We start from the raw sequence: 19,268 nt of genomic DNA on the forward strand, positions 1-19,268 counted from the left end.
ACATTTGCCAAAAAACTTCTTTGGAAACGACACGGGAATGGAACCAAACAAAATACTTGAAGCGTAAATGACAAGCTAGCAGTGCTTAGCTGCCAGTGAATTGCAGTTGAGTAAGCGTCTGTGCTGCCCTTGTTCCTATTAGCATTCCGAAAATAATGACATCATCCTATAAAAGGAGCGTTTGCGCACGCTCACCGCCCGTTGCTCTGCAATTTTTCCTGTCTCAATTGGTCACCAACTGTCATTAGTAGGTTAGCTATCATAAAAAAAAAAATCCTTTTTGCCACAACAAATGAATACTTTGGACAAGCTTTGTAAGTAAATTGTCATTTAACAGCAACGAGTCGACCAGCTAGCGGCAAACACACTGAGGATGCTAGTTTTTTGTTTTTTTTTTAATTCAATAATGATCATTTTCACGCTAAAGCTAATCGTAGTGCTAATGTCAATAAGTGCAATAAAAAGAGCCAAGTCAATGTCCTGAACAAAAAGAGACATTCACTAACGACACCTGCAGCAGCAGCAGCAGCAGGTGAATAAATGTTAAAACTAAGCTAAGCTAAGCTAATCAAGATGAAACCTCGCATTTAACTGCAATCATAGTGAGCTAGCGAGAAAAATATGTCGTGCGGTCAACGTCTTTCTTGCTTTCACTGATAATAAGTCAAGTTAACAAGTCTGAATCTGAAAGAATCGGATTCTGATTGCGATGAAGTCAACTTGCACAAAGACGCCTCGGCTAAACAATTTGGATTTTTGCGTCTTACCCCCCGTAGGCGCCAAACGTGAAGCTTCTCCTCCTCTGAAACATTCTGTCGAGCAACTGATGAGGCTCCGACTTTTGTTCAGGTTTAAGCGACTTGGCCACGAATGACAGTCGTCACTGACACTTGTCCTTTTGTTTCTCCACTTTCTGTTGTCGCCTCCTCCCTTGTTGACGCCCTCGTCGGTTTTGTGTGTGACCGAAACTCACCCCCCCCCCACCCACCCCCCACCCATGACTTTTCCCACAGATGGGAATTATGGATCATTGAATTATGCGTTGCCCTCAAACATGACGTGTCAATGCAAGAAATGAACGGAGGACGTCGCAGCACATGACAACAATGGCCGCTCGCTGACCGGCTGCGACCGGCCGGATACGCCGGCGCAAGTGCGGAGAGAGGTGGCCACAGCGCAAAGGGACGCAACACCGTTTTCGGCCATTTCAAGTCTCTATTAAGACAAATTACACTTTGAAATTTCAAAATTCCAAATTCTCTATAGTATGTCACGTACAGGTGTGCCTCATAATGTGGCCACTCTTGAGACTGGTACACAGTGAGGAGACCGAACTGCTGCTTTTTTTATTATTATTATATATATATTTTTTTTTTTTTTGGGGGGGGGGGGTTGCACAGGAATAAAAAAAAAAAAAAACAACTGGGCAGCAACATTTTAAGTTATTTCCCCATATTTCTTCACATTTTGGTTTCAGAGTTGAGCTATTCCCGGTAGGACTCAGACGTTTTATGTTTTTGTATTCTAGTAATTAAAAACAAATGTATAAACATAAGCGAGCGTAAGAATGTGCTGGAATCCTGAACATAAAAAAATACACGGGCGAGATTAACTGTTAAATATGGAGGCTGCACAGCGGGGTCACCGGGTGAGTCACGTCAAACTCAAAGCTGCGTAAACAAAGCAAAAGGAAATCATCGCTGTGGGCAAGTGACGAGAAGGCAAATAAATGCCATCGCCACAGTGCGATACACGCATGCAGTACATTCAGTTGCAGAGTTGATATCAGGCCCCGCCCCACCCAAAAAAAAAAAAAAAAAAAAAAACACAAAAAACCCCCATAAAAACACCACATAAATGTTTTCTGCTTTCTATTGAGTTAAAGTGCAATCGCCTACAACAGGACCAGAATTTGGACTTCCCACAGACTGACCATTTCCGATCTCCTTCAGACTACGAAACCATCGGCGTGCGAAGTCGGTGACTCGTGGAAGAGAAAACGTCGTCTTCAGTCTGAGGTAAGAATTTGCCCGGTGGAGGGAGGACGATTTCGTCAAAAATCAGGGAGCGTCCTCAAATTACCAGCGAGAACTCGCGAACGACCTGAAGGCAAGCGAGGCTTCAATCATCGACAAAACTGAAAGCGACCGCGATCCGGCGCCATCTTCGAGTTTGGCCTGCTCCGAAAAGGCTCGCGTCCAAGCCCGCCTTGAGTTTGCTCGTCGTCTGACCTTCAAGTCAAAATGACTCCAAGGCTCGAAGGCCTGGGGGCCGGGTGAAAACTTTTTTTTTTTCCAAAATGATCATCGGTCTGAAAACCGCACGCAAGACTGCAGGCTGAGCACGATCCGGTCTTTGAATTCTAACCAACTGTGGGGCCGTCGTACAAAGTGGAATATATTAATTTTCTTTTCTATTAGGTCTTCCTTGTTAGCTTGAAAGCACGCCGGCTCTGCCGCAATCTGTTATTTATCCGCCGCCGGGCGCAGTCCTCCTTTTTTATGGGACGCGACTGGACATAAATCAAATCCCGAGCTTCAGATGCAGGGATGCGTCCCACAACGCCAAGGTCCTCCCCATTCCCTCGGCGATTGATCTTGACATTGATGAAGCGCGAGTGGAACTTTTGAACGGTCAAGTGGCTCGATGCGCGCGAGTTTGCCTTCGAGGCCGGCGACTTATTCCCAATGCGTGTCTTCGAGGTCTCTTACGCGTTCACCCTTTTGTTTGAATTCGACGTTATTCGGGGTGGGAAAAGTATGAATTTGTAAGTTTGGATATCGTGTCAAAAGTCTTGACTGGGTTCAGTAAATGATGGAATCTGCTTCCCTCTAAAAATGTCTTTTGTGCTTTTGTTGGCATGACGCTCGTTACGTTTTGGTTGCCAGCTGTTGTCGTTAGCCCTCGTCCTGCTATCGGCCAATCAGCTCCCACCGGCCGGTCCGGGTGTGCCTCGTTGTCTTCCTCAGTCCACCTGGATTTACGTCGCTGCTTTCTTTCCGACTGTTCGTTGCTGTTCTCGATGTAGTCACCAATTGATTTATGTTATGTTTTGTCACGTTGCTTTTTCTGGGGCTTTATGTATTTACAACTGGTCCACGTTTTCCTTTTCCCGCTGTCGCTCATCTCGGCTTCAGGCGCTCTGCTAATCACGACTCCAAAATGTCACGTTGCTTCTGTTACCGTGACTTCATTTCTTGTTGATGTAGCGAGCAAGCGTACCTTTCCACGCTATCTCTTTAAAAAAAAAAAAAAAAGCAAGAAAAAGGGAGATTGTAGTGAACGCGAAAGGGCGACCGTGGTGTAATTAGTCTTCGTCTGCGGGGTTAAAGCGTTCCTCGGCCGAGACTTTGGAGTGCCCGAGTGGCAATGGAAGATGGAGGGCGGGGGTGCGCTAATGAGAGTCTGAGCACTTTGAAAAGAGCTTCAGCAACCACCCCCGAAGCAGCGCCACACTAACAAGTTCCAGAATGCACAAAAGAGGGAATGAATGAATCCGTCCATCTGTCCGTTTCCCGGGCCGCTTATCCTCACAAGCGTCGCGAGAGTGCAGGAGTCCTACACCCTGAACTGGTCGCTGGCCAATCGCAAGGGTACGCGGAGGCAGGTGACCAGTCGCACTCACAATCACACCTTGGGGAAATTCACAGTTTGGTTTTGGGATGTGGGAGGAAACGGGAGTGCTCACCCGGAGAAAAGCCACGCAGGCACGGGGAAGAACATGCAAACGCCACACAGGCGGGCTCGGGATTTGAACCCCGGTCAAGAAAACTGTGAGGCCAATGCTTCAGCATTTTTGATGTACAATCTGGGGCATATGTTCCACGATGTACGGGAATTCAATTCGCTCTCGTTTTCTTTTCCCATTGGTCTGTTTTGCTTGCGAGAAGCCAATCCGAGAAGTTTTCGCGTCCCGACGAGGCTTGAGAAGCTGCTGGCGCCCATCTTGAGACTTTTGCATTCAAACGTTTTCACTCACTCGGAAATTGAAGTTGATTTTAACTGGGACCGTAAATAGTTTGAGGGAGTATCAACGCGGCTGACTTCCAAAAAAATACAAATTTAAGTCCAGTCCCAGTCCAAAACATTTGCATTTCATCTGTGAGAACTGCTTATTTCCAAATATTATATTCAAGTATGACGTTTTTCTGTTAACGTCGCAGCGCTCCAGCAGAAGCGTCGTCCAAAGTGTCTCGAAGGCCAACGGCGTCGCGCCCCCCGTGGGACTCGTTAAATATGGAAGAGGCGTGCGCGAGGACCCGAACGCCGACGACGGCGCTGTTTGCGTTATCGTCTCTGTCAAACTTTCCTCCGGGTTGATTAGAATTTCGTTTCTTGTCAAGACGCCGGCGATCTTTTAATATGATCTCTTCTACAAGTCCGTTTAAAAGACTTCTCAGCGTCATCTGTGGGAGAAAATTCAATTTCCAGTTGTGACTCTCATCAACTGTCATTTAAAAAGTTCAGCCGGGGAACGCAAATAAGGCCGCCGAGCTTTTTTCTTCGCGTTTGCTTCCGATTTTCTTTCTTTCTGCCAGCTGGGGCAAAGTTGCACTCAGCCCAATGAAGTCTGCCTAGCAACAAGTGACGACATAATAGTAAGTTAGTAAGTCACGGCTTGTCCCGTTAGGGGTCGCTGCGGCGTGACACCTCAGATGATTATGTTTGTTTGGCACAGTTTTCACGGGGGACGCCCTCCCTGACGCAACCCCACTTGGGGCCGGGATCGAACCTGGCTCCTCAGGACTGTGAGGCCACCGAGCTGCCCGACCCAAACCAGTTTCCGTGAAATGGGTTGGACTTGTCGATCCTGACAGGACCCACACCTGAAACGGAACAGCAAGTCGGCCGTCTTGCACAAATCATTCTAGGTAGAGGACCGACTTCTCATCTTCTTCTTTTCCTTTCGGCTTGTCCCGTTAGGGGTCGCCACAGCGCGTCATCTTTTGCCATCTTGGCCTATCTCCTGCATCTTCCTCTCTCAACACCCCAACCGCCCTCACGTCTTCCCTCACCACATCCATAAACCTTCTCTTTGGTCTTCCTCTCGCTCTTTTGCCCGGCAGCTCCATCCTCAGCATCCTTCTACCGATGTACTCACTCTCTCGCCTCTGGACATGTCAGATAGAGGACCGACGCTGCTAAACGCAAAAGCAAATTTTCCAGTCTTTCATGATTATTGTTGTTATTGCTAATTCTTATCATGCTTCCCCACAACGGCGCGTAAAGGACGCCTGCAAAGGTGTCTTCAATCACTGGCTTTCTTTCTTTCTTTCTTCTTTCTTTCTTTCTTTTTGTTAATCTCTCTTCACTGGATCCATTTAGAGGAGCGGGACACCAACACAGAAGAAAGAAGACAACACAACAGGAGATTGCACGATTGTGCCCTCGGAGAAATGAGGAGGGGGAGGACGGAGACGAGGCGGGAGTAGAAAAACACACAATTGCTCCAAAAAAAAGAAAAGAAAGCAAATAAAATAAAAAGCCGGCAGAGCGCACGAGTTCTCCTCAGCGGAGCCCGTTAGGGGGAATAAAGGAGAGTCGTGGCGACGGCCGCAGAGGGAGGCTTATTATTTCATGGAACCGCTACCCGGTTGAAGAAGAAGAGGAGGAGGAGGAGGAGGAGGAGGAGGATGAGGAGGATGAGAAGGACCCCCCCCCCCCCCCCCCGCCGAGGGCCAACATCCCCGGATTAACGCCTCGCTTTGATTTAGCCGCATGAAAGCGATGCCCACGTGTCGAACGGACGGAATCGCTCCCGGAGACCCGAAGGTCCGTCGCGTGCAGACAAACGCAAACGTCACGCGGAATGCGGGATTTTTTTCTCAAAATCCGCTTCCCGAAGTGGAAAAGTTGTGATGGAGGACAACATTTCCTTTTCAAGGTGGACGGCAGGGCCGTAGATGATAAATGAAAAATGTCCCCGCATATTCAAGGGTCAGTGGATCTCCAGCATCTCCAGCTGTGCGCAGGGAAAAAAAAAAAACAACAACATTTTAGTGCTTTCTGAACCACACGGAAAAGCCTCTGGTAACGTGTTTTGGACTCGAAAAATAATATTAGACTTTGCAAAATCCTACAACGATGACACAATGGAACTGAAAGGCCATGAAAGGTTTTAGCTGTAAATATCCAACACGTCCATTATTTGAAAGTGTCGGCCCGACCTTTTTTCAGACCCTAAATTTGGGATCAATCCGCTCTGAACATTAATTGCACTGGGAAATATCGATTCGAATTTCGAACAAACCACGTCTGGAACAGATTGTGGTCGAGAACCGAGGCTGAACTGTCATTGCTTCCCCCAAATTCTGTCTAGCGAGAAAAGGCTTTCCAAAACCTGCGACGTGTCGACTACTTCATGAAGGACAAGTAGCAAACATTGCCACCGAGGGGGGGTTTGGGGGGGGTCGTTCCACTTGGGAAGGTGCCCGCCAGCCTCGCAGCTAATCAATTGGATTAAATGCCATCTAGCGCAGACAATAACAATCCCAGAGGGCAAAATGAAGAAGATGGAAAAAAAAAAAAAAAAAAAAAACATCTGAAAAAGGGCGGGGCACGCAAGGTGACCCGAGGGGAAAACCTCACGAGCATCCTTGACAATGTCATCAGATTTAAAAAAAAAAAAAAAAAAATTACAAATAATTGATTGCGTTGCTATCAGGGTGATGTCGTTGTCGGGAGGGGCGCAGGCGGCAAAGATCGATTGGTCCTCGTGGGCAGGAAGAACTCATCAGTCACTGCAATCTCGTTCCGATATCTCGCAAAGCGAAAGCGGGAGCGGATGACGGCGACTTAAACGCGTCGACTTGAGTGAAGTCGTTGGGAGGGATCCATTGCGGACGCACTCTTTTATGCCACTGGGGGAACGACCCCCCCCAAAAAAATATTTCCGTATAGAGAGGCCAAACGTGGATCACATCTACATCCAAGAGATTGAGGCATCTCATAAGGAGTTTGCGTATTTTGTGGCGTGACTCGTCGCCCTGGTATCTCCGCTGCTGAAATTTTGTCCTCCTCAAACAATGGAAATTGCATTCAAATCGTGAGGAAAGAAGCGCACATAATCATAATGTTTTGAAAAGGGCACAAAATAGAAAAAAGAAAAATCATGGACATCACAAAGACGTGACAAAAAAACGAAACAAAAGAACCTGAATCATTTTTAAGAACATTAGAATTTGGCATGATTGAATAAAACTTCAACTTTACTTTGGAAGCATCCACCCATCCATCCATTTTATTCACCGCTCATCCTCACGAGGGTCACGGGGAGTGCTGTCGTCAGGAGGGAGGCAGGCGACACCCTGCGCTGGTTGCCAGCCAATCGCAGGGCACATAGAGACAATCACACCTACGGGCAATTTAGTGTCCAATGAATGTTGCATGTTTTTGGGATGTGTTGAGGAAACAGGAGTGCCCACCCGGAGAAAAGCCACCCAGGCACGGGGAGAACATCCAAACTCAAGACACGCGGGGCCGGCATTGAACCCGGGACCTCAGAACTGCGAGGCCGACGCTTCACCAGCTGAGCCAATGCCACCACTTTGTAAGCGCTACAGTATTATCATTAATAAAACAAAAAAAGAAGAATTTTCCATCATGAATAAAAACTTCTCTGAACGATGATTGGAGGCTCCAGTGTCAGTGAATCGTCCGGAAAAGAACCGAACCGTCCAGATCTGCGCCCGCCTTCCTCCAGCGGACCCAGAAGAGGACTTGAGTCATCGTGTCGTCCTGCAGGCTTGAAAGCGTCACGAGCGGCGTTTGGGACGACGTTGACGTCACGCCGCGTCGCCGCCGAGATCGATAGATATTAAAAAGGCTTTTCACTAAATCCCTTTATTATCTGCCATCTGAAATGATGAAAATGTGTCGTTAGCTGCTCGTTCTGCACGTCCGCAGAATCCCCCACGGGTGGCGTAAATGGTTCAAGCATTGGCCTCGCAGTTCTGGGGACCGGGGTTTGATCCCAGCCCCGCCTGTGTGGAGTTTGCATGTTCTCCCCGTGCCTGCGTGGCTTTTCTCTGGGTAGGTACGCCGGTTTTCTCCCACATCCCACAAACATTGGGCACTAAATTGCCCCTTCAATCTGTCTCCATGTGCCCTGCGATTGGGCGGCGACCAGTTCAGGGTGTAACCCCGCCTCCTGCCCGATAACAGCTGGGATAGACTCCAGACTCCCGCGCCGCTCGCGAGGATATGCGGCTCAGAGAATGGATGGCTGGCTAGCCCGTACATATTTGTTTATTTTTTGTGACACGTCCATGTACCACCGTTGATGCTGCGTATACATTATTGCACTTTATCATATTTATCAAGCCATTGAAAGATAGAGCGAATAGTTATGGACGAAGAAAGAAAGGCTCCAGGAAGGGGATGTGGACAAAAACAAAAGGACATTTCAAAAGGGCCTATTCCTATTGCGCTGACATAAATTTTGGCCACAGGTTTGAATCCCTGACCGAGCAGCTTATGAAAATAGTTGCAGAATCCTCGACACTCTGCGAGAGGTCACTCGGGTTCGGCCCGGTCGCTCGGTGGGCGGCGGCCTGAAGTTGTTTTTGGTTTTTTTCTGTGAACGTTTGAATTATCAATACAGCAATCAGAAGGAGAGCCCCGAGTAATAAACGCTGAACGTGTTTTTCTTCATGGACTGGGCTGGAAAGCAATTGCTCATCAAACCGCCAATCAGAATTCTTTCCATTTTGTTTTGAGAGCAGTTTTGTTCCCGTCGGGAAATGAAAAATGCGTCGGCCCTTGATGAAAGTGTCCAATTTGCAATCGCACCCGAAGATGGCCTCCGCGTCCCGAACGGAACCGACGTCGTTCGGGTTGCCGGCCGAATTCCCCAAACTCCGGAGTGCTTCGCTCTCCTGCGGCTTCCCGAGGAAGCTCCACGCGGGCGAGCGTCTGCGTTTGCACACGAGTTGACCTGATGGACACAAAATCGCTTGCAGCCTTGCGGGAATCCAACAATGCGTTTGTATCAAGTGACTTGAGTGGGTAACGGACCTGCTGATTAACCTCTGAGCAGAGTTATTGAATGAACTCAAAAGTCATTCATTCATCGCTCATGGAATGAATGAAGTCTACTCATTCATGCATTGCTGAAATGAAAAAAGAAATGGGACCGTGAAGTCAACCTTGAGGAACGCCACAGTTCACCTTCCGTCTCTCTGATGAACTGAATTCATTCCTTGTTTCCCATCCATCAGTCCATTTTCTGCGCCACTTATCCTCATGCGGGATGAAAAAAAGTTTCATCATGCATCCATCTGTTAAAATAAAAATTCATTTTTGCCGGGTGCCCGTTTCATCTCGGAGCTCTTTGATGACCATTCATTCATTCATTCATCTGTCTATCTATCTATCTATCTATCTATCTATCTATCTATCTATCTATCTATCTATCTATCTATCTATCTATCTATCTATCTATCTATCTATCTATCTATCTATCATCTATCTATCTATCTATCTATCTATCTATCTGTCTATCTATCTATCAAAATTGATGAAAAAGGACGGGACCTAAACGTCGGCCTTGGTGGACACCACGTTTCACTTGATACACTGGCTCTCTAATGAGCATTGACTCGTTCCTTCAGCTCCTTTGTGGGGTTAATAATACTGTAATAAAGTTTCTGTGTTCGGTTCCATATGAATCCTGCTTTTCAAGTGATCCTCAACCTTGAGGGGACTGAAGTCCAACAGATAGCAACAACGCTGAGATTATTTTTTTCTTTATTAGCGATCTTGACGAAGTTAAGGTAAAAAATGAACATAAAAAGGGCATCTCATTTTCAGTGCTAAAATGTGATAACGCGACATGCAAGAATCCTAAACGTTTTTAATGTAGTGCAGTAAAATAAAGAGAGAAATATTCGCTCTATTGCAACAACTTTATAGATTTGGAGTATCAAATAAGGCGGTGGACACAACTGAAGGCGACTGTTGGCCACTCACAAGCAATCATCTGTACTATTATTATGATTATGATTATTATGATGATGATTATGATTGAAACTTCTCGCTGGAGCTGCCTCCGAATGACTGCACATATGCAAGATGCATTCACGTACGAAAAGTAGCGCAGCGGATCATTAGCGCGCCGCTCACCGAGTGAACTCGTGACGAGATCGTCTTCATCGGTGCCGATTGTCGCGACGCCCGCCGTCCAAGTCGCAAGTTCCTCTCCGACGCGCGATAATGTTCTCAATCATGTGGCGGCGGAACGGAATGAAAGCGGAGGAATTTGCAAGGAGGCGCTCGCTCTGTCTTTGTCAAGGCGACAATGCCGAGGAGAAGAGAACAGGCGACACCGGCGCCGAAGCGCACCTTTCCGGTCCGGTGACGCAACACTGTGAGCGAAGAATAATAAGCACTTGGAAACGTTTATTCATTTTTTTTTTTTTTTTTTATTAACTTGGATATTTGGGAAGACGGCAGAATACTAAGCAGGTGTGCCACAGGGCGAACAAGGCTGCCACGAGCACACATCTTTCATTGACTTGAATTCAAACGCGCCAACTGATTTTCTTAAATGCTGGCGAACGGGCATTCGGGGAGGCGGTTGGGGGTGGGGTTGGTGGGCTACGCAACTCATTTTTATGCATGACCAAGCGAGAAGTCAACCCTCATCTGAAATGCACACGAGCAGGTGACGAGAAAACAAAGCGTCAAGAGTCTCCGTCGCCAAAATGCAAAAGTGCGCTGAATGGATGCTAACTGCATTTCAAATGATCACCACTCTTCTGATTGTCAGCTGTTTTTGGTTTTAATTTGTTTCTTTTGATTTTCTAGGTGTTGAATTTTTTTTCGATGATTAATATAAGAGTACACTCAAGTTGGCAAATTTCTTCTTTTTCGCACTCTTTTTGTGCTCAGGCCAGAGCTTTGTTTAATAGGAAAAAAGCGCTTTGCCGCCATCTCGTGGCAGCCATACTTCATTACACTGCTTTTTATTTCATTAGTCGTGGTTTACACCGTTTGTTTGCTTTATTGTTTTTAGATTATTATATTCGGTCTTAACTTCTACTGTTAAAAATGTTAAACGAGTTAACTTAAAACCTTGCCTGTTCCATTGTTTTTTGATCCACTCTCTGGATTATTATTATTATTATTATTATTATTATTATTCAGCCTTTGGCACGTTTTCCATTGCGCTTGAAATGGAACTCCCTCCTCTGGCTGATTATTGCTCAATACCGCAGCTCTGCAACCCGCATGAAATATTCATTCCATTCATATTCGCTTCCTTATTCCATCGCAGAGCATGAGGCCGTCCTTCACTTAGCAAAGTCCCCCAGAATTGATTGGGGGGGCAACATTCAAAAGTCATGAAAATGATAACCATTGAGGAGAGATGGGCTAAAACAAACGAGCCAACTGCAAATTTGCGGCGAGAAGAGACGGCGTACACATATGAAAGATGGACCGATTTGCAATAAGAGGGACGGCCTCTCTGGGGGGGGCGGAGCGGACGCGCGCAGCCGGGCGCTAAAGTGCAAGCCGCGTCCAGATGTGTCATTAGCATCAATTAGGCTATGAGGACGTGTGCGTCGTTACGGGGATGAGCGGCCAGCAAAGCCGCTCACGACATCTTGTAAATCCCCCTTAATTGCCAGCCGCTAAGCCTACGATTCCCAAATGGTGGCATGGGAAATAATCACCACCAGCACCCAAGTCCAGTTCAGCACTGAAAACGACTTTCGATAAAGCTCCCGAAGCCCAACGTAACAGCTCAGCAAGAGGCTGCGGACGCGTGCAGATGATTGACACCTCGTCAGTCGTGTTTCCTCGCTCTGAGAGGTTCTCGGTCATGTTAGTATCCATCCATCCATTTTCTATGCCACTTATCCTCACGAGGGTCGAGAGTCTATCCCTGCTGTCAACAGTAGGCAGTAGGCGGGGTAGACCCTGAACTGGTCGCCAGCCAATCGCAGGGCACATAGAGACAGACGACAGCCGCACTCACCATCACACCGACGGGGCAATTTAGAGTGTCCAAAGAGTGTTGCATGTTTTTGGGATGTGGGAGGAAACCGGAGTGCCCATCCGGAGGAAACCCACATGCAAACTCCACACAGGCGGGGCTGGCATCGAACCCGGGTCCTCAGAACTGTGAGACCAACACTTTGCAAGCAGAATTCACTGTGCCGCCATGTTATTATACATCCATCCATCCATCCATTTTCTTCGCCACTTGTCCTCACAAGGGTCGCAGGGAATGCCTATCCCAGCTATCAACGGGCAGGAGGCGGGGTACACCCTGAACTGGTCGCCAGCCAATCGCAGGGCACATAGAGACAGACGACAGCCGCACTCACCATCACACCGACGGGGCAATTTAGAGTGTCCAATGAATGTTGCATGTTTTTGGAATGTGGGAGGAAGAAAAGCCACGCAGGCACGGGGAGAACACGCAAACTCCACACAGGCGGGGCCGGGATCGAACCCTGGACCTCAGAACTGTGAGGCCAACGCTTTAACGCTTTACCAGCAGAGCCGCCCGGCTGCCATGTTAGTATCCTGGAAAAAAAGTGTCGTGTGAATAGGAACAGAGTGGCTTAAAATAATATTGACTACACTTTTTCAAAATGAGATCTGTCTCATTTTTGATAAAGACTTGGACCTGCTACGCTACTGAAATTTAGCGTAGCTGCTAATGGCGGTACAGCCACAGGTACGACTCGAGGTGGTACTTGGTGCCTCGAGTAGATGGAAAACCGCTAAAGTAGGCCGAAGCGCCTCTTGCACATCCATCAAAATGAGCCTCTCTCCAAAAAGTGCCACATTCTGCTATTGCACGTCACAGATTTTAGCGAGGAGCTTTCCAGAAGCGCAAAGAGCTTTTCGTTTTTCACATTTCATGGATCACTGGGGTAGGGAGGGAAGCATTTGCGCTCCCGCTCTCGCCCGCCGATCGTGACGCTCCAAGTCGCTCGAGGAAAAAAAAAAAAGTCTAAACTCTGGAATTCACTTAACTTAACGTAAAACCTGTCGCAGGCGCGGCGGGCAAATCTGCGTGCGTCACTCTTGTACGCGACTGGCGCAAAGGCCGCGCTGTGATGCCAACGTGACCTGACAGTGTCATGATCCTGCCGCTTCAACAACGAGCTGTGCGGGTGCCCGCGCGGCTGCGCTAATTGGGAGGCACACACCGGCGCCTCGCGCGGCCGGATCATCCCCCGTGTATAGCTAGGACCCGGTGACGACTGGTCCTGGGCCAGTTCCTTGAGCTTCATGCCCCGTTCCAGCACTCTCGTATCCCCGTTCCAACCTGTGTGTACCGACCTCCGTCCGTTCTCCGACCAACCTTGCAAGCCTGACTCCTTCGACACTTCTGCCCGCGTTGATTGTTTCCCCGTGTACCGACTCCCTCCTGCCTGTCCGCTCATCTGCTCTCTTCGCCCGACGCCCCAACAACCGCTGCCGCACCGGACTGCCTGCTCGATCCCCGACCTGGGCGTACAATAAACGTGTCTCTTCTTGAGCTACCTTGCGTCTTCCGAGTTCCTGCATTTGGGTCCTACTCTGGTTTCGTGACAGAAATGTAAATTGTTGGAGCCTTAAGGCGGACGTCATTTGTTTAGAACGACGTTCACCGCAAAAACGACTTCATCATCAATACCTCGAGAAGCAAAATCTGTCATCAAACAAAAAGCTCAATGTGCTGAAATGTAAACAACAAAGGTGGAGTGCGCTCTTCTGCTGGAATATGAAAAAGCCCAAAAACTGGAAAATGCCAGCAAACAAACTACTACTAATAAATCAATAACAAATTGTGGCTGGTCCTCACAGGGAAGGTTTTGTACATATTTTCAGCGTTTGTGAACGTCAACGCCAGCCAAATTACTCAAAACAAGTCGGGGTTGGGCTTGCCTCCCATTCAGAGAGGTTCACGTGACATGTCTGCGTTTGGTCCCGGAGTACGCAGCCGCCCTAATAAGCTTTCCTGGCATCCAGTTTACGATCACCTTCTCCAGCTCATTTTTGGCTCATTACGAAGCGAGCGATGAGCCTCGCGGGGCAAACAAGTGTCAAAGCTGCCCCCCCCCCGACACAAATGATGGACACCAAGTCGCACTAAAGCACGTTGAAGGCCTTTGAATAAAATCTTCAGCCAGTCTTGCAAATACCGTGAAGCCCATTTTGAACTTTTGAGGTGATAACATTCATTTTTCTGCCCACTCTATTTATTAGGTACGCCACGATTCAAAACCACAACCTTTGGCCATCACCAGCGGAACCAACTAGTCCAGGGATTCAGCGATTCCCAAACGCTGTCCCAAGAGAGATCATCTTACAATTTCACTCAACTGCTCCAAAATTCTTTGTAAAAACAAATAAACGGTCCAAAACTGCTCTCTGATCAGCCATTTTCGCCAGCGACGTACACTGAACGGCAGAACAATGAAAGGTTCTTCCACTAGAGGGCGGAAGATACATTTGACGTGCCATCCATCTGTCATCCAAACCACTTATCCTCACAAGTGTCACGGTAGGCCATCCCAGATAGCTTCGGGCGAAAGGCGGACTACACCCTGAACCGGTCGCCGGGCAGATCTCGACGCCGTCACTGAGTGGGAATCGACCCCACGCTGCCCACCCTAAAGTCAAGCGTGTGTACTACCAACCGCCCCGGTAGTGACCCCTCACGTTTCACCCATGTTACAAGGTAAAAGCTTCAGCGTCATTATTTGCCGACCATAATTCGCGGCCTACAAAGAGCTGAACTAAACTCTTTCTGTGTACCGAGGCTTATAACCAGGTGTGCTAACGCTAACGCTAGCGCCACGCTAACGTTGGCTCGTGCATCCACCGCAGGGTTGAAAGCGTGTGAAGAAATTGTAGGCTGGAAATGACGATAGATTTGTGCCACATTTTTACCTTTCAAATATCTGCCTTGATGCAACAAAGGTTGAAAAACGGCGACCTGTTACCATCTGACATCCTCAATTCCGCTTCGGCCGACCCCCCGCAAATATTAAAAGCTGCGTTTATTTTGCGTCGGACCATCGCAAACGACATTTTTCAAAAAGGTCAAACGTTTGGTCCGAAGTGTTGTTTACTTTCCGCTGTACGAGCAGAGCGAGCCGGAAGGGAGCCGCTTTGACATTGGACAAAGGAGGTGGTGGGGCCAGACTGCCCGGTGCGCCGCCGCAAGGTCACGTTAATTGCGTGTGGCCTGCGGGGGGCGTCGGGGGCAAACGCACACACAAACAAGATGAACGCGAGCTGAAGCCTTTCAACTGACTCGGGAGGGAGCGGACCGACTGAAAAACACGCAAAAGTGGGAGCAGTCGCTGGAGAAATCCTCGTTCGTCCTCCTGCTGCCCACTGCCGACGTGCTCTTTTGCAAGGCGGAGGGTGAAAGGGGAGGGGGGGGGGGGGCCAATAGAAGAGCAAATTGGATGAGGTGAGTGAAGCGTGCAGTAATTTTCCTCTCTATGATTCTATTGATATTTATGCGGCAGCGCCGTACTGCAACGGGATTGTTCACCTCCAAAAGTTTAGCGGATTTTCTATTCATTCACTTCCATGCGGTTCTTGCTGAAAGTCAAATGAAAAAGGCCGCCGTCTTTGCGCATATTCGACAATTCCGTTTACCCGGAGTCTGTAAAAAAAAAAAAAAGTTAGCGTTCCTTACGTCTCAAATGAGAAGACGCTCTTCACCCCCGAACTGGCGAGACCAAAGAAGACGATGCTGATGAACGTGTTGAGGTGAGAAGGAGAAAAAGCAACAACAAAAAAGTGCCAACGTGAGCTGCGGCGTGAAGGAAGGAAAAGGAGGACGGATGCTCCTGCAGGTTGTCTGCATGCGCGATTGCGATGACCACCCCCCCCCCCCACAGTCCCTTTTTAAAAAGTGTCATGTGACCAGCGAGCATGCAATGTGACCCACCCGCTTCCGATTTCTACTTGCCGTGGATCTGCGACGTCAGCCGCGCTCTCAGGAACGATGAAGGCGGAATTGATTTTGGATGGAAGGACCTTGTTGTCACTTCATTATTTTTCGTTACGTCTTCATCTGGATGGGGGGGGGGGGATTTTCCTTCCTCTGCCGAACACACCAAGCGCAAAGCGAGTGGATGTCTCTGATTTGATCAACATTTATTGGTCAGTCGGTCACCCGGTCGGGAAGTCGATTGATCGCTCGATCGTTCATGTCATTGGTCATGTCAAGTTTGTTTGTACAGTTACGGACCACAAAAGACTCCGTCGGCGTGTTCGTAGGGTCGTCAATCAGTCAGTTCGTCGCTTTGTTGATCTTGCAGTGAAGTCGTCAGTCCGTCTGCCCGTCGGCCAATCGCTGAGCCGCCTCCCGTCCTGTCAGTCGGCCAGTCGGCGGGTCGCTTGCTCAGCCGATTGCTCGGATTCTCGGACCGGTAAATAGTTTGTCAGTTGGGTTTATACTGTCGAGGATATCACGGGGAGGTGCAAGGAACTTCCAAACTTGAATCCGTGGATTTCAGTCAAGAGCTGGACAAAAGGTCAGCTGCTCCATAAGTAAAAATGAATCCGTTGAGATCGTCACGTTTTCAACTGTCGGCACCTTCAGGAACTGCGGCGCTGATATTGTGGCTACGTGCTAGCACAAATTATATACATTCGGTGTTTCCTAAAATCTTGTCCTGAAATAGATGATCAAAGATTTGACGAATAATTGAGGACTGCCCGACAATTCTCATACGAGGCGTTCAGAAAGTGACTTATGAAGTCTTCCCGGTCTCGAAGGGATTTTGTCCAACCAAAGCGTGCAACGCGCCAAACGGCGGCGGCCGGACAAGAGCGAACATCCACAAAACGCCGCACGTCGTCGTCGTCGTCGTCGTCTTTCATTTGCAATCAAATCAGTGCGCTTGCCAACGGGCCCAAAAATGGAAGAAACGCAAAAGCCGAGTCGATGTGGAAATCCTCTGTTGACTTGCCTCCTCCTGGAAATGAATACTAAACAGCCTGCAGCTGCGGAACATCTCTTGTGTAACACCATTACACTATTCCCATGCATTTTAATGAAGTGTGCCAAATAGCGACGTTCGCGTTGCCGCCGCTGCTGTTGGATGACGAGCGCGGCTGCTGCAGCTGATTGGAAAATAACGCGAGCGTTAATCCATCATGGAAGATCAGCGCGGATTGATCGCAAATGTTCTGTCCTGCTTTGTTTTGGGATGGAGCGGCTGAGCTATCGCCGTTCAAAACGGGCATTTTCGACAGCATCGTTTTGTCAGTCAAGTCAGTGACTTTGTTACTTCGTTGCGGCAGTTACCTTCAGTTCTTTCGTCTGTTTGTTCGTCTTGCATTCACTTTGACGCTCACTGGTTGGTTTGTCAGTCAGTAGAACTGAAATCCGCTGTCTTAGTTTGTCGGCATGTCAAACGGGTAGTCGGCTTTGCGGAAAGTCACCCAGTAGGTCAGCGGCTCGGTCGGTCGAAGTTCATTTTTTGCATTTCGCTGTTTATTTGGTAAGTCAGTCCGTTGGTCAGCGAGCCCGTCAGCGTGTCAACCGGCGAGTCAGTTCGACCCAAAAATGTCGTATTCACCGCAGAGCCAAGTCCGTCGGGCCTTTCTCGGAACAAATGGGCTCTATTATCTTGTATCCCGACACCTCCCCAAATCTTCACAAACGCGAGCTTGAAAGCTGCTCAAGTCGTCAAGCGTAACCCAGTTGCGGAGGTGAAAGAGGTAACGGAGCAAAGCACCATGAAATTTTCATAACAAATGGGAGGGGAGGGGAGGGGGGGGAGGGGAGGGGGGGGGAAAAAGCATGCTCTGAGTGCATCTTGGGACGTCCCCCGGCATCGACAACCGCCTAAGCCATGAATCATTCAGGAGAATTCCAGACCATCCCAAAATATAAAGTTCATCAAGACGGCTGATGATATTCGGCCATTCAAAGTCCAAACGTCGACCGCGAGGACTGCGGGACGAGATTTTGGCACTCTGTGGACTCTTATCATGAAGGGAAAAAAAAAGTTTGGAGTTCCATCTGAAATGTCTGCCGTCAAAGTGTCCTCGGGCAAAATTGCTCCCGCCCGTACCTCGCGGCAGCCTCGTGTACTCTCAAATATGCCCCCCCCTGACGACGATGATTCTAAAAATTGCCTTTGTCAGTCGTGACACGATTTTTAGCCAGGCGACGTCGACTCCTCTGGCGAATCAATGCGGAAAATCCAATCTGGAAATCAAAGGCTGACACGGAGACCGGCGGGAAGGAACGAGTCGTCGAGGCGAAAGCCGACCGCGGCGAACGACGCTCCCTCCGGCGCCGCGATTTGACAGCTTTCCTACCTTCGAGACGTTCATTTGCAGAGCAACAAGTTGGGCTTTCTTGCTCCGTACGAATTTCCAAGCGTTGCTGCAAAAGCTGCTCCACGCGTCGGCCTCGGAGGTTTTTTTTTTTTTTTTTGGTTTTTTTTAAGAGTTTCGGTTAATGGCCTCTTGTTTCCTAATGATCACCATCGTCAAGTATTTGTGCGGCGTGTCGCAGCTGCCTAATTGAATCCATTCATTATTCAGAGCCCGGCGCTACGTCGGGGAGAATATCAATGTCGGAAGCTGCGCCGTCACTTGTCGACTCGCAGCTGTCACGTGCAATAAATGTCAGCACGCGCGACGCAACGCCAACCCACGTCTGATGGGGAAAACGCACAAAACGACGCCTTGCTCAACGTGATACAGAAAAAAAAAAAAACACAAAAAAAAATGAAAGACAGAACGATTCGTAGCTTAGCTTAGCTTAGCTTAGCTTGTTTGTGGTCTGCTATGCTTCACAATGAGCTATTTTAGCCTAGCTTAGCACCGCCAGATTTGGAATTCGAGCATTGCAAAGATTCACACTCTTAATACTGAAAATGAAACACAAAATATTCGAGGATCTTGATGATGATGATATTGATGAAGTAGATTAGATTGAAAATAGAAGATTTTTTTTTTTTTTTTTATGCGGCGCTACAAAATGTCCAATTTGTCATTTGCAGGGAGTCAGTCGGGGGAGGCGTCGGGGTGACAAAAATTAATGACGCCGCGCTCCGTTCGGCGTGCTGAAAAGCAGAACGAGGTAATTGCATCCATATTTTCGGGGCGCTGTCTCTCACGGTGACGTGATTCACGGCGGGGGTCTATTTATACACATCTCACCAGGACACCCAGCGCTGTCGTCTCTTTGGGCGGAAGGCGCCGTCGTTAGCTAATATTCACTTGCTAACAGAGAACACCTTGACCTTGGTGTGGTAAAAAGACACACACCAAAAAAAAAAAAA

The 19,268-nt window shown here is 48.4% G+C and overlaps 1 protein-coding gene across 2 annotated transcripts in view; it reads right to left on the bottom strand.

Annotated features, from left to right (window-relative positions):
* rap1gapb (RAP1 GTPase activating protein b) overlaps positions 1-18,559 on the bottom strand; it is a 74,666-nt gene extending 56,107 nt beyond the window's left edge. For both annotated transcript variants that reach the window (XM_061831911.1, XM_061831906.1), the window contains exon 1: positions 18,298-18,559. The gene's annotated coding sequence lies outside the window, so the exon portion shown is untranslated. The remainder of the gene's footprint in view (positions 1-18,297) is intronic.
* Between the last annotated feature and the right edge of the window lie 709 nt (positions 18,560-19,268).

The sequence above is a fragment of the Syngnathoides biaculeatus genome, chromosome 10 (assembly GCF_019802595.1).
Source record: "Syngnathoides biaculeatus isolate LvHL_M chromosome 10, ASM1980259v1, whole genome shotgun sequence".
Taxonomy (NCBI): Eukaryota; Metazoa; Chordata; class Actinopteri; order Syngnathiformes; family Syngnathidae; genus Syngnathoides; species Syngnathoides biaculeatus.